Genomic DNA, 15,734 nt, shown 5'->3' on the forward strand with positions numbered 1-15,734 from the left:
TTATTCCAGATACCAGTAATTCCCCCACTACTAGTTCTTCTTTCACCATTATGATTATTGCATTGTCTATTATTATACTGGATTTTATTCTCATTGTAGGGTATATTTTTTCATTTATCCCTTTTTTCATAATTATTATCCAAAACATCAGAAAATGGATCATTAAAGATCTTAAATGGTTGTTCCATGTTTCTCATGTGAGGGGGACTATACCTAGGGGTTGTTAGTCTAATTCACTCATCTCTTCCTTTTCCTTCTTCAACCCTGTTTGACTTAGGGCTTTGAATGGTATCTCTTTCTAATCTGAGCTTCTGCAATACCCAATCTAGTTGTCTGTTAAGAGCCTTTGCCATTTTGTATTCATCTCCATTTAAGTCAGACATTTTAAGTATGATTGCATCCCACTACCTCTCCTCATGTTCCTCAGCAGTTAGGGTTTCATCATGGCCGCCATTATTACCTTTTGCATTTAAGGTATAGAAAGGATTTTCCTCCATATTTTCAAATTTATCACTAGATGAAGAGCCATCCTCTCTACTAGGAAACTTCTTATAACCCCCAAATGCCATACTTGGTGTTGATTTCATTTCTTTGTATATTTTATTTGGACTCAATTGAACAAGACTATCGTGTCCCTTATGCAGAGATCTTCTCCCCTGTATCAATCTTATTGATAAATTCCTAGGGGTTTCTCTTACTTTCTCAAAATACCAATTATTATTCATGTATTAGATGTAGAGTCACCACCTCCTAAGTGGAACAATATTTTTTATTAATCTTCTGGGCTCCTTCCTCCAATGGAGTCTGAAACAAACCACCAATGACTATGAACACTTCCTATGACAACTCCCTAGCAGAGTTGCCAATCTGGTGGTTCCCAAAACCATAGATTGGAAATCTTAGAGCTTTGCCAAATCTCCTATTGATTCTCAATCAGCCTTGGCCAACGAACAGGAATGGTCAAAGACCAAATTCCTCTGCACTTTAGGCTCCACTAGACCTAGGAGGGTATACCTTAATCTCCAAAGCACAAAGAGACTTCTTTACAGTGAACTTAATCTTGTCAAATTAGCTATTTGCAAGAATGGAAAAATGTTTCCTGCAACTGTGCTTTATTATGTGCTTTTAACTTGCTTTAATCTGAAAACTTGAATCTAATTAATAGTGAATAAATGCTTATAAAAGAATATTGTTGGAACCTTAAGTAATTATGAAAAAACAATACTTATAGGAATATGAAGTATGTTTCCCTGATGAGGACCTTGTGCGCACCAAATTTACTCACAAAAAACTAACAATAGACCAGTGCCTTATCTGACAATTTATATGTTACTTAGTGGACGAATATTTGTAATCAACTTTGGAGACAGTTTGAAAAAACTCACAAATATGCAAGACTATCAATGCAATGATTTCATTATGTGTTGCAATAATAACAAAAACAATTATATTTCCTACACGACAACATGTGATGGCACAATACAACAAATCTTAATTAGATTTATCCAAAGAACTTGATTCATCAACACCATGTAACATAAAATGATCTAAAGATAAAAATAGAAAATCTTATATATTAATCTTGGAATAAAAATATATACATAAGCTACAGACTCACAGGTGCTTCATGATATTCTTGCTTGCACAAAAAATGAGTTTTCATTTCGATAGACTTGCTTTAACATAACACTACTAGTCCCAACAAACAATCTGCAACATAGGAGCTTGTCAATTGTGAACTCTTGTATACAAAAATGACTCCCTATACATATGCGACTCAAAAGACACAAATGAAAGGACACACCCTTTCATTAGTACAAACTAAAAACTGACAATAACCTAACTAATAACTCCCTAACTTCTATAAAAACTAACAATATTACAAAACATATTATAATGGACACAAATTAACTCTACCCATCCAAGACCAAGCCACATTTCTAAACATGTCGCAAGTAGGCCTCATCCTTATAAGTGTTGGCATTGAAGATGATATCTCGCACTGCCATCTCTATAGTCACAAATTTTTCCAACTGGTCCACTGTCTCTACCATGTCCAAGGTGTCAGTCCGTGCAATACCTAGGGAAGCATTAAGTAATGATTGACATTCTGTAATCCACACATTCTTGTCCTTAATCTTCCATGTTTCATCTATCACTTTTAGAATACCATGTTGCACAATTTCCTGACAATCATCATATTCAACCTTCAGGTCTACATCAAACTTCTTGTGTTTTTTTATCAGTCTCTGGATTTTCTCAGTAATTGCACTATCTACCTGACTAGCTTTCTTATCCTACAAGAGCATATGTAATCTGTCAGAAATTCTCTTATGTGACAAACTGTTATCCATATTCTTCTGGTAAACTATCCAGAAGTCTTCAAGAACTCCATTTAATTTTTCAAATATTTTTGACAATAAGACACATGTTGTGTCTACCCTTATGTTCTGCATTTTCTCTTTCAACTTCTTATTTTCTTTATGCAATTCCTCATACCTCTTCTTCAATTTTGATTCATCTATTATTTGGGGTACACGCAGACCTCTACTTCTCAAGAGCTCTTCATACAGTGACTTGTATTTCCCTGCTTCTTTTTCTAACATCCTCATCTATGCCTTATTCGATTTGGAAATATCAATCCCCATATCTGTTGTGGCCATGGGATCCACTTTGCCAACTTTTAGCTTCATCATATGACCAAAATATTTATCAAAGACAATTATCTTTGGCCTTTTATTTGGGGGATAAAGAGCCAACAACAACATAGCTTCCTCATCTTGGTCATACCTTGACCCAATGAAAATATCATCAACTCCCTGAATATCCAATTTGAATTCTTTATTTTTTGAATTTAACAAACTGTCAAAAATGTATCAGGCACTCAAATCCCAGCCATGAAAAAGAATAATCCCCGCCTCTGAAAGAAATTATCTCCCTCTTTGAGGGTTCATCACAACCATCTCCGCATCAATCTCATCTTTCAGCCTCCTTGTTAATTTTGCCTCATTATCTGGGGTAATGTTAGGGATTGCATCCCTCAATCTCTTACCTTTGAATTGATACAAAAAATTCCTAAAGTCTTTAGACTTAACAAAAACATCATCAGACACAAAGGTGTTGTGCTCCTCCAATCCGGCATCAACATCAGCATTCATCCTTGCAACAATTTGATACTGTCCTTTAGGTTCTTCTTCTCTTTCAGGCATTTTAAATCTTGAGATAGCCTCATTTTCACCTGATTCACTTTCAACTTCTTCTTCCTACATTTCCTCCAGTCTTTGTCTTTTCTCTTCTAATTTCTGATTCAAATCCTGAAAAATTTGTATAGCTTCTTCAGACTCCTTGTTTCTAAAGATATCCAGAGCTTCAATATGCTCATGAAAGTAATCACCCAGATTCTGTCTTTTTCTACACTGGTGTATATAGTCCTTCGGGTCATAATTTTTCCTGCTTGTGTGCTCATACAGATTATAATCCTCTATTAACTTTTTTTCAATAACATCATAAGCCTTTGTTGATACAAAGGTGAAATCACCAAAATGCAGAGTTCTATTTAAGAAGACTTTCTTGTGGGAACCCCCAAAGTGATGTGCATTAGAGACACCTAATTGTCTTACAATTTCCAGATATGCAATTCTATCAGGCACAAGTTTGGTAGCACATAGGGAGCTCCTTCGAATCCAAATACCCTAACATATGAGAAATATTGGCATATATACCAATCACCTCAATTATGATTCACCCTTGTATCTCCATGCTCATGGGGTCTAAGTAATCTTTTAATTTCTTCTGAGAATGATCCATCACAAGAAACCCCAAAACCTCTATATAGTGGTTGAACCAAAAACTCTTCAAATTTGACATAATGGGACCTCATGAACCGAGAATCCCACAATGATACCCACAATTATATTGGCTGCTCTTGCCTATCTTTACCATGAACATTTAATTTCAATTCTTCAGGCCACAACCCCCTTGTTCGACCGTAAAACAAGATAATATGCATCAATAATGAATAAAACTTAAAAGATTTATCAGGGTTATTCTGAAGATTTAAGAAACCCTCATGCATTTTTTCCACAATGTAGGCAGCATAATGAAATTTTCTTGGCTCATACATGTGTGTGTCTCCAACAAGTAGTAAAGGTCCTACTTGAGCCACATCTGGAACCTCAACTCCTCCTACTTGATAGCATGCCATGTACGTATATTGCAAATACTGTTTGAAAATGTTGATGTCGAACAGGGGCCCATCTTCATATGTAAACTTCCCTTTCTCAGCCTTATGTATGGCCAAATTCCACCCAATTTATATAGTATCCATATTTTTATATTCTTCTTCGAACTTCTCAAAAAGATAGAGGCACATTAGATTTGAAACCAAGACCAAAAACCTCATGAATGGTAGCTAACAGATGAATGCATCGTCAGTTGGTAATTGGATACATCTTTTCGTGGAATTATAAGCCCTAGCTAGGGTTTTCAATGATTGAATATTTACTAAGACAATAGGGACCACTAGCTTACCCAATCCAGTCGTCCATGGGTTTGAGACTGGGGTCGGCTTGCCCCTTCATGAGTAATGATATAAGAACAATTTGTGGCCTCTAACCCTAGTCCAGACATCACCAATTTCTTTGCAATCATCATCTAGCTAGTCACGGATAGGCAAATTAGCCTTAGACCTTCGGGACTTGGCTCCTAGTGAGCTCATCTAGTCAATCAGACTTCTTTGAGGCACTATCAGAAACTTTAGGAACCTTCCTCTTGCCTTTGGAACTAGAACCCTCCATATTTGAATCCTTCAATCTTTCTGAAATTCAATTTTCAAAGTTTAGTTTCACTTCAATCTCTCTGTTCGCTTCAATCTGTTATGCAAATTCCTTCTACAAACTTTCATATATAGATTTCATACATCACGAGCATTTACTCAATTAAAATCGTGCTATGATTTGCCTCGTGCAAACACAGACCTATCTGTTGCCTGCATTTAATAATGGTAGGTGAATTCGTTAAAACCAAATTTTACAACAGCTAGTCGGCACAACTCCTCCTGATGATTCAATCACTTGGCACCACTCATCTTTTTGATTGGCATAGGTCTCCCCGATCACTCCATCGGGCATCATCGTAACTCATTTTCCCTCATTCCAATGGTTATACATTCCCCAATGGCTTCGCCTTCTAGCTAGGTTTTACTTTCATCTTTATGTCACATCGGCGTAGGCCATTCCGATATACCCTCCTTCTATTCCTCTCTGGCATTCTGCCCTTCGGGTATCGACATAGCTCCAAATATGTTCCTCTGATGGTTAGAAGTTATTCTGATGATTCCTCCTTCATAGTCTGCATCTCATTTTTTACATCGGGTCACCTTATCGGGTATCGGAACAACTCATATTATGTTTCTGATGACCCGATGACATCAACCTCATATTTGTGTATCTTTTTACTTCTCCAGTCTATCGACATACATTTCCCCAATGAGATCTCCTTGCTCGCACCCATCTCTACTTTCTCATCGGGTATCAGTGTAAGGAAAAATGTATCCTCCTAATGAGAGGATGATATCTTGATGACTTCGACTTCGATCAGTGTAACTTATCCCAATCAAGTCTCCTTCTTTGTGTCTGACTTGTCTTCCTCATCGGGTATCAGCATAACCTAAAACACCTCTCCCTGATGGTTTAAGTTACCCCGATGACTCATTATTCTCCTCCTTTTGGTATCGCCTCATCGAAGTAGGTCAGGCCAATAACACCGCCTTCACCACCTATTGCATCGAGTATTGAGGCAACCTTTTCTCCGTGCTTCCGATAGTGAACTCTATGTCGATAGCTCTGCCTTATTGTTATCATATTGGTGTAGCTCTTGCCAATGGATTACTAACTCTCCAAACTTCTTCATGTCGATCGCACCCTGATAAAATGCCATCAGACTCATCGGTGTGAGTTTTGTCGATCGACACGTAACCTTTTCTCCTTAGACAATCTTATCAGGGTGACTTACGTCGATAAACATAATTTAATATTTTATAAAGAGAAGGATTTCTTTCACAAATGTAACTTTCCATAACCATGATAATGGACTTATAGGGCACTAAAAATGTCTTTGAATGCACTCATGAACCTACTTTTGTGATGAACCCTAAAATGTACTAATGCAAAACCTGTCATGGTGAAGGTTATCAAAATGTCACCATACTTAATTCCATCCCTTAATATCCCCAGGTGATACTTGTTCATACATATTCAGGTTACAATTGGATTTCTCTAACACAACAACATATCTCCTACACATGCAATCCAATAGTAAATGCTCTTATGATGAAAATACACATAGAATGCATAATTTAAATAGCATAAAAATGTGTGCTAACACATACACCAACCGGTATACCAGTATAAATAGAATTGAAAGAAGTAATGCAACCAATAAGCCAAACACATAAATGAGAACCATAACACACAGATTTATACGTGGAAAACCTCAATGAGGAAAAACCACGGTAGGATTTGTGACCCACAATATCAATTCACTAGCCATAAGAAGAGATATTACAATATATGATGTGCCTGCACTTGCAAGAAGGCTTACAACCTAGAGCACACTTCTCATCACAAAAGGAGCCTCACTAACTACATAACAATGTAGACAACAATCTGGAGAAGTTTGAACTGCTTAGTATAGCATCTCCTATGCTAGAATACAACTCCGGTTTAAGCTTTGTCTGTTCTGATTAAAACCTTAAACCTGAGCACCGAAATAAGCCTTACAATGAATTCCTCACATACATAGTCTCTCTGATATATTTTGCATAACATTACATCCATCTTCTTTTCAAAATGTTCTTATCAATCTCCCCTATCTACCCTATACAAATTTATGCCTTATGTCGTTACAAGGATAAATACAATTACATATTACATGTCGGCCTTATAATATAAATGAATAAGGATTAAAACAAGTTTCCAATGTCGAATCCAAGATGTGTCGGCCTCCAATACCGATATCCTTTACCATACCTTGTCAGCCTGCATTGTCGGTGACCAAAGAAATCTTCTATCCTGCTGGTGCCGGTGTCGGTGAAGAGTCTGTGAAGGACCTATCAATACACTATATGAAGTCAAAACCCAGAATCATGTTGCCATCAATGAAAACATAATAAAACCTAACCAGTAGAGTGTCAATTGCCAATAATCTACCCCTTTGGCATTGATGGCAACACTCATGTGAAAAAAGGTCATGGTATCAACTGTCGGTTTCATCCTGCCCTGCTCCCCCTGAGCTGAATATACAAAATGCTCCAATACTCCAAAACTCCAAAAACTTTGTAGCTCCCCCTAATGTATGCAACCCTTCATTATTTTTCACATGTATACTACTCCCCCTTTGACATCAATACCCAAAAATTTTCAAAAGAATGTCAAATAATTATAACTATACACTGAGTACCAAAAAAAATGTCTTACCCAACCTTGACCTATTTCAATATTTCCGCGTAAGCTTTCTCTAATAACTCAACATAAGTATCCTAGCCAATTTTGGATGTACCGAAGATAGATACAAGTCCACTCGGTGAATATGCAAGTTATTATTTCTTATTAACCTCTTCCAGTGTGGGCTTACCAAGCATATCCATGCATTCCCTCTTATGTACACCAAGTGAATCCAATCTTGGACTCAACAAACCTTTGAGACTTCTAGTTCTCTGAATGATCTTACCTCTTTCTTTTTCAAGAGCATAAATTTGATTCTCCAAAGTCAAAAATTGTCCATCAATAGATGTGATCAGTGAAGTTAGTCAATCAAAAAAGTTAGCAATACTAGTAATTTTGTCCTATACCTCTTTTATCTTTTCATCCACTTTTGTTGTAAGAATCTTTGTATTGCAACATACCCTATATATATTAGTACCTTGTTTCAAAGAATTTTCTATCAAAATTAACTTCTCCTCAATCTTTTTCTTCTCTTTGTCAATGTTCTGATCAAAAGAGGCTCTCTTAGCCAAAGTGAATGTTTCAAGTGCTAGCTGGTTAGAGATCTGTTGTAATTATTGAAAATATTTAGAGATGTGTTATGTTATTACCTTAAGTTTGTCGGAAGGGCTCGCTTCATTCTCAATCTTACAATTCGGGACCAATCTGTGCAAAACAGTTATGGATTGATCTATAATCCCTTTGTCTGTGGTTCCCTCCTTCATCAGTTTCTCAGTAGCCATCATCATCAGTTTTGTGGGACTCATCTCTGTGATGTTTTTCTTTTCCACTAGAGAAGTGTCAATTATCAATAATGATGTGCCAGGAACTGGTTCCCTGCCGGATTCCCCTATTTTCTCTGATGATTTATCCTTTATTACCTCCTCACTTGCACTGATGGCTTCCCACTTGGTGCAGTCTGTGAAACTGCCAGTTCCTCTCTAGGAACAATATCGTCAACTTGTACATTGGTATCTGAACAACAAGTATCCTCAATGTTAGTATCATGTACAATGTTCTCATCATTAAGTCTGTGCATTTGTGTTAATCGATGGCTCAATTTCCACTATTTTGATATTCTTTAAAACTGAGGGGGGAGTACCCATAATTCCTTTACCGTTCCCTTCAACTGGTCTATCTACAGTGTCTATATTTTGTCTTCGGTGAAGTGAATAATCCTCTAAGATCTCCAAAAAAATTACCAGTCTCTAGTACCAAATCAGTGTCACTCTTCTTCCTCCTTCTAGTAGTACCAGATGCAGTTGATGGTGTAGCCTTGGGTGCCTGATTCTGTGTTGGTAATTTGATGGTAACCTTCCTAACTGGATGTTTCTTTGGTTCCATTTTAGATTCTTCCGGTTTCTTCCTCACAACCCTTTTGAAAGCTAATGGTGTCTCATCATCAGTCTCAAAATCTGTAGCCACAAGTTCAATGTGAACTACCAGATCCTTCCTCTTTCTCCCTTTCTCGGGGATAGCATCAATGAGTGCCTTAATATCCTTATAAACTTCCTATACAAACTTGCTTGCCTCACCTTCTTGTTTTTCCCTCTTCTTCTGGTTGAACTCGGTTTCAACCTCAAAAGCCTTTTGTTGTGTTGTTCCACAAGGTTTTTCTATTTCATCTATATCTACATCAAGTCAAATTTTATCATATACATCCACCTCATATCCCATTTCCTCTATCTTCTGGGGCTTGGCTGCCTCCATGAGAGTCACATCCTTCTTAACCATGAAAACAAATATTGATACAGTATTTCTCTACTATTTGCTCAGGTATCCTTATTCTAAACCTCATAGATTTTTGAAAACCCTTGAAGTAACCCCATACCTTATCATCTCTGAGACTTCCCAATGCAACAATTGATTGCTTAAGTTGTCTTCCTACCGAGATGTCAAAAGCCCATTTCTTCCTTCCAAAACTAGGGGTATCATTCAAAAAGTATAAAATTAAGCATACTAACAGATTTCCATACTGGAAGGTGCCCTTCTTCTCACCTTTAATCTTCCCTAAATTGATCAATAACTCCACAAGCATCCAGTCACAAAGATTTTACTTGATATTTTCTCTCATCATCCTATATGTGGCCAAAATACATCAACTCGAAACTGAATTAATGTGGTTAGACTAAGTTATTGTAGCCTATGATCATACTACCAAATTTGATGTCGGTGTCAGTGATATCTCTCACCTTCATCGATCTCTTGTCTGATGTAGCACTGGTCATCTTCCTTATGAAGTCATTTGATACTTTCTTATTCGGATGTGTCCCTATTGACAACAAACCAGTAATTTCCTTAATGGCTTCCTTAGTGATTTTCTAGGGTCGGTCCAGCCATATGAATTCCCCATGTACTCTTCTTAGTACATATATGTCAATCTCATCCTTGAATTCCAAAATATCTAGAATATCAATGAACCCTAGATCTTCGATGTGTTTATATGTCGGTTTGATTTTACTAGATTCTCCCATAAGTTCATTTATATACATCCCTTTGACCTCCGGAGTGCCTAAGTCCTCTATATGACAATGAATATAGGCCCTAACATCTTCTACATATACCACTCCCTCCAGGGCATGAGAAAATGTTGCGAATGAATCTTCCTTGGTAGCCACATGTGGATACCATTTGAAAATTGGCCTGGGGTAGTCCTTAAATTTTACTATAGTTGGATTTACAAAAAAAATAGGAGTAGAAGATGATCCTGATTCCATGATTCAAGAAAAATACCTTTAGAACGTTGCTGGTGAAAACCTCTTATCAAATCTTTCCAGATGCCAGTGTGATCATTCAAGATGAAATCCGATCGCCTCTGAATAGCTTCGAAATCGCTCTGAATGCTGGGTGAATAATAATGAAGTGTAATTGACCTTTTATCCATCGAGAAAGTCCTAATTTTCTATTGACATAAATGACTGCCAATGAATGATATCGAATCTCACTCTAAATATATCAATGTCGGATAATCCTCTCCAATATCTAGAACATCTTCCAGAATCTCCGCCAGGGGCATATGCATCATCTTTCATGAAATTTGCCTACCCCTAAGGCATCTGCCTTAGTTACCGGATGATCTCACTGACGATGTAGGAGTAGCCTCTTCTACGAGATAGGTAACCAAGACTTTCCCATCTGATGATTGCTCTTTAGTCTTTCTAACCCATCTCTGAGTATGATCTTGTAGGATTTCATTTACCTTCTCTTTTCCTTTATCATTTGATCCTCCACTACCAACTGGTGGATTTTTGCTTCTACATAACATAGCAATATGGCCAACTTCATTGCATGCATAACATTTAACATTGTTCTTTTGAATTGGCTTGCTAAAACCGGTGAAATTGCTTGACCTGCACTGATTAGCCATATGTCCAAGTTTTCCACAAGTATAGCATTTTACATTCATTTTGTAATCTTCTATCTTATGACCAATTTTATTGAATTTAGAACATTTACCAGGAGTAGAATCAGGGTTCTGATTTGCTCTATTTCTACACTACCTAGCCATGTGACCAAATCTATTGCAAACAAAATATCTACCATTGAATTTATAAGAATTGAATTGCCTTACCGGTTCCTTATGCTTTTGATCTTCATTAGCAGTACTGGAACTTTGTCCTTGCTCAAATACAAGTCCACTAGAATCTCCAATCTGCCTCTATCTCTTTAGTAACTTATCAAGCTTTGCTAAGCTGATCTTGAATTTTTCTTTGTACTCACTTACAGTAGTTAATTCATCTCTTAGTATTGTCATTTGCCTCTCAATCTCTTGCTCATTGCTCCAGGATTGTACCAAATTAGACCTTAATATCTCAATTTCATGAGTCAACCTACCACATTCTTCAAATTTGTTCTTCAGGGATACAAAAAGATTTTCTTCCTTTTTCTTTCTGTCCTCAATATCCTTAGACAACCTCATAGTCATAGTTCTCATTTCATTCTTTATAACCATCTTCTCCTGACTCAATTTTTGAAATTGTTCCTTAAGTGCATCTTCATCATCCTAATTTTGCAAAAGTTCCTTCCTCCTAGCTTGAACTGGTGATAGTCTTTCTTGTAGGACAAGAATAAATTCTTTAGAAGAATTCAACTCATCTTGTAGCTTTAAGTTCTTCAATCTTCAGCATCATAATCTTCAAGTGCCATCTCAAGTTGCTTCTCCAAAGACATATTCAATGATTCTGGTTGTAGGATCTTCCTCAAGTAGTTAAACTTCCTCCGAGGCATAAGGCTCTGATACCAATTGTTGGAAACCAATTACACTAAGAGGGGGGGGTGAATCAGTGTTATATCAAAATAGAAGATTTTAGCCTTAACAAAACATACATACACTAACCAGTATACTGGTATAAACAAAATTGAAAGAAGTAATGCAACCAATAAGCCAAACAAATAAATGAGAACCATAACACACAGATTTATACATGGAAAACCCCAATGAGGAAAAACCACAGTGGGATTTGTGATCGACAATATCAATTCCCTGGCCATATGAAGAGATATTACAATATATGATGGGCCTGCACTTGCAAGAAGGCTTACAACCTAGAGCACACTGCTCATCACAAAAGGAGCCTCACTGACTACATAACAATCCAGACGACAATTCAAAGAAGTGTGAACTGCTTAGTATAGCATCTCTTATGCTAGAATATAGTTCTGGTTTAAGCTCTATCCGTTCCGGTGAAAACCCTAAACCTCATTACCGGAATAACCCTTACAATGAATTCCTCACATACATAGTCTCTCTGATATATTTGGCATTACATTACATTCATCTTCTTTTTCAAAATAATCAATCTCCCCTCTATATTCTATACAAATTTATGTCTTATGTCGGCTTACAAGGATATATACAATTACATACTACATGTCAGTCTTACAACATAAATGAATAAGCATTAAAACAAGTTGTCAATGCTGGATCCAAGATGTGTCGGCCTCCAATACCAATATCCTTTACCATACCATGTCAGCCTGCATTGCTGGTGACCAAATAAATCTTCTATCCTATCGGTGTTGATGAAGAGTATGTGAAGTTCTTGTCGGTACACCATATGAAGCCGAAACCCAAAATCATGTTTCCATGAATGACAACATAATGAAACCTAACCAGTAGAGTGTCAATTGCCAACATACATAACATGAAATCATCATTCTTTGGATACCATAAACCATAATCTTCAGTTCATTTTAGATATTTAAATATTCTTTTAACAACATTAACATGGCTATCCTTCGGATCAACTTGATATCTAGCTGTCATACACACAACATGCATAATGTTAGGTCTAGTTTGAGTAAGATATAATAGTCCACCAACCATAGATCTATACAAACTTTGAGTATCTTTAGGAGATTCATCATTTTTAGACAATTTACAACTAGTCACCATAGGAGTTCCAACTGGTTTGGAATCATCTAATTCAAACTTCCTCAGCAATTCCTTCACATACTTAGTTTGAGATATAAAGATTCATTTTCTTGTTTGTGCATTCTGCAAACCTAGGAAAAACTTTATCTCACCAATCATAGACATCTAAAATTCTTTTTGCATGTCACTGAAAAATTTCATGCTCATATCATCATTACCACCAGAAATAATGTCATCAACAAAGACTTCAACAATCAAAATGTTATCATTTTTAATTTTAAAGTACAAATTACTATCAGCAACACCTTTGACAAATCCCAATTTTAGAGAGTATTTATCTAATCTAGCATATCAAGATTTAGGGACTTGTTTCAATCCATAAAGTGCTTTCTTTAACTTGCATACCATATCTCCATCATCTGATAGTGAGAATCCATTAGGCTTGTCAATATAAATTTCTTTTTCCAGATCACCATTCAAAAATGCAGATTTGGCATCCATTTGATATACCTTGAAATCTTTATAAGAAGCATAAGAAAACAACAATCTAACAGCTTCAATTATGGCAACTGGAGAAAAATTTTCTTCATAATCAATCCCTTCTTGTTGTGAATATCCTTTGCAAACTAGTCTGGCTTTATTTATAACTACTTCACCTGCTTCATTCAATTTGTTTCTAAAAACCCATTTAGTACCAATAACAATTTTATCCTTAGGTCTAGGCACAAGTTCCCAAGTATTGTTCTTTTCAATTTGATCGAATTCTTCTTCCATGGCTCTAATCCTATTATTATCTGTACAAGCTTCAACAAAATCTTTAGGTTCAACTTTAGAAATCAAACATATCTCTTATGCAGCTAACCTTCTTCTAGTCATCACACCTTTATTCTTATCACCAATTGTTCTGATTCTTAGAATGATTTAATCTTACATACCTTAGACTCTTTTGATTGTTTTGATTTTCAGACTTGGGCTCATTAACATCCTCACCGGCAGTGGAAACAGTCTGTGTCTCTACTGGATCATTCTACTTAGGTTCTTCAAGCTGAATAGGAGCTAAAAAAACATTTTGACCTTTATCATAAGCTTTGATCTCCTTGTTGGTGCCCTAGAATGGGGTTTACACTATGATCAAGAAGAAACCAAGTTGATTCTTCAGATTTTATCAGAGGAGAAGCCAACTCCAACTATTTGAAATCTCCAAGGACTTGGACCAACATATGACAAGGATTACTCCTTATCCTTCTACACTTTGGGCTCTGGAAAACCAAGGAGGGTGATCCTTTGATGAACTTATAATCTTTGTGCCATACTTATACCTTCACCAAATTAACCAAAACATCTCAGATATGAGCTCAACAGTAGGGAGAATTCTCAAGGATGGATAATCCTTCAATGATCCTCAACCTAGATGGAGCTTGAGATGGACGAAATGCACAATAGTACATATAAGATAATGTGATATATGATTGTAATCAATTATGCAAAAAATACAGATGAACTGGGCACATAAATGATTGTAAGGACTCATAACAAACTATGACTCGTACCTCCTTCCATTTGGGCAATTGATTTCGATATACATAAATGAACTACAATAGAATTAATTTAATAGCATGTGGATCTTGAGAAAACATTGCATTACAGCATTTTCCCTCTATAACCCTAATTTAAACTACTTATCAAATCCATGAACAAGTCTCATCACTTTGTAATCCTATTCGAGCATTTTAATTGACCCCTTAGATCAAAGTAGGAATAGAAAACACATACAACACAACAGTGCATTGGATGAAAGAAATCCTTCACAACATTTCATTCAAAAGACGATAAAATTGCACAATGGAGAGAAATAAATCAGAATTATATTTCTTATTAAATCAATTTCCTATCTCTGTCATAAAGACCATTTACACAGAACTCCTTCAAGAACCTTTAAGAAAACATAGACTCGTGACTCTTATCTATTTTTGTCCAAAATCCTTACAATCTGCTCACTTTCAACTAAGATTTGCTACAAGAACCTTATGACTCTAAGAATTTTCAAAATTACTAAGTACAGAGACCAAACTCGGAACCCTTTCTCCTAGCCTTGAATTCCCTTTTATAGAAACAAGGGAGAAAAAGAAGCTATGAGCCAGAGAAGACACCTATCATTCAAAAAATGACTGGTTACCCACAAATTTTTTACAAAAGATTCCATTTAAGGAATACCATAACCAGGACCAAAATATCTTGCAACTGATTCATCATGGCACTTTATGCATCTCCCTTTTCCTTTTTCTACTATCAATGAAGATTTGAGGAGGGCACACTTCCTCTACTGCTCATGTCCAAAAAGTGATCGCGCATAGAACCAAAACCTCTTGCCAGGATTCCACATCATATAGTTAGTTAACCAACAAGTTGATATCCTCATTCATTCTTTCAGATACATATTTCCCCACTCGACATATTCCTTTTCTGATGACCACTTGAAAATCATAACCTCGTCAGCCTTTGTCCTGTAGGGAACGTACTTGATCGCCACTTGATTTGCCTCCCTTTAAAAAGTTTCAAAAAATGACTCGGTATGTATTATTTTATCCATGTTGTCCTCCAGCATGCCAGTATCCAAATCATCACAGATCATATCCACTTGTGTATTGACGAATCTTTCTGCCTCTTCCTTCCATAACTGCAAAGGTTTAATTTCCTCGATTTATTCTCAATACTAGGCAGAAGTGTCTCATTCATTTCACTGAAGGTTATCATCAACTCTCTTATTTTCCTTTTTATATTATCTGGCAACATTTGGGCCTCCTGCATTGATTTTACCAATAGATAAGTTGGTTGAAGTGTTGTTGGCCTCTCAGCATGGTATTTTGAAGCCATGGACA

The sequence above is a fragment of the Cryptomeria japonica genome, chromosome 11, assembly GCF_030272615.1.
Source record: "Cryptomeria japonica chromosome 11, Sugi_1.0, whole genome shotgun sequence".
In the NCBI taxonomy this organism is placed as follows: domain Eukaryota; kingdom Viridiplantae; phylum Streptophyta; class Pinopsida; order Cupressales; family Cupressaceae; genus Cryptomeria; species Cryptomeria japonica.